The sequence below is a fragment of the Canis aureus genome, chromosome 30, assembly GCF_053574225.1.
Source record: "Canis aureus isolate CA01 chromosome 30, VMU_Caureus_v.1.0, whole genome shotgun sequence".
Taxonomy (NCBI): domain Eukaryota; kingdom Metazoa; phylum Chordata; class Mammalia; order Carnivora; family Canidae; genus Canis; species Canis aureus.
The window spans coordinates 20,634,873-20,635,779 of NC_135640.1; the positions used below are offsets into that span (position 1 = coordinate 20,634,873).

The 907-nt window shown below is 39.6% G+C and overlaps 1 non-coding gene across 1 annotated transcript; it reads left to right on the forward strand.

Moving 5' to 3' along the window:
- Window positions 1-245: 245 nt before the first annotated feature.
- TRNAE-CUC (transfer RNA glutamic acid (anticodon CUC)) lies at window positions 246-318 on the forward strand. The gene has a single exon. It is a non-coding gene; the product is annotated as a tRNA-Glu (tRNA).
- The last annotated feature ends 589 nt before the right edge of the window (window positions 319-907 follow it).

A 907-nucleotide genomic window follows, 5' to 3' on the forward strand; every position in this document is an offset into this window, starting at 1 on the left:
ATTTTTTAGCATTATATCTGTTTATACAGTGTGCTGAGTTTATAATATTTTATTTCATTATTTTTAAAACCTGTAGCTTCCAAAGCAAAATACCAAAATATTCTTAGTCCTCAGAACTTAAGATAGATATATGTTCACTAAAATATTACTCATATAAGCATCAGATTCTTGAGGGAAATGTTTCCCACACTGTAGGCGAACATGTTTATGGATACTCTGACATATTAATTAGAAGTTTCTGGAGCACCTGGCTGGCTCAGTCGGTAGAGCATGTGACTCTCCATCTCAGGGTTGTGAGTTCAAGCCCCACGTTGGGTATACAGATTACTTAAAATATTTTTTTAAAGGAAGAATAATATGCTCTGACAAAAATCTGTCTATATTGGTTTCCTGCATCTGCTTTTTTTTTTAAGATTTTATTTATTTATTCATGAGAGACACACACAGAAAGAGAGAGAGAGGAGAGAGAGAGGCAGAAAGACACAGGCAGAGGGACAAGCAGGCTCCATGCAGGGAGCCTAACGTGGGACTGGTTCCCAGGTCTCCAGGATCAGGTCCTGGGCTGTAGGTGGCACTAAACCGCTGAGTCACCTGGGCTGCCCCCTGCATCTGCTTTTGACAAATAACAACACAAATATACTTTCTTACAATTCTGGATTTCAGAGTCTGAAATCAGTACCACTGTGTGGAAATTAGCATGTCAACAGGCCTTATGGGAGAATCATTCCTTGCCTCTTCCAGCTCCTGGTATCTCCTGGGATTCCTCATCTTGTAGGTACATCATTAAATATCCAGGTCAGTCTCTTCACATCTCTCTTGCTCCATCTTGACATTGATTTTTCTGTGTGTAAATCCTCCCCAAGCTTCTCTCTCCTAAAAAATATGCATGATAATCCTAGTAGGATAA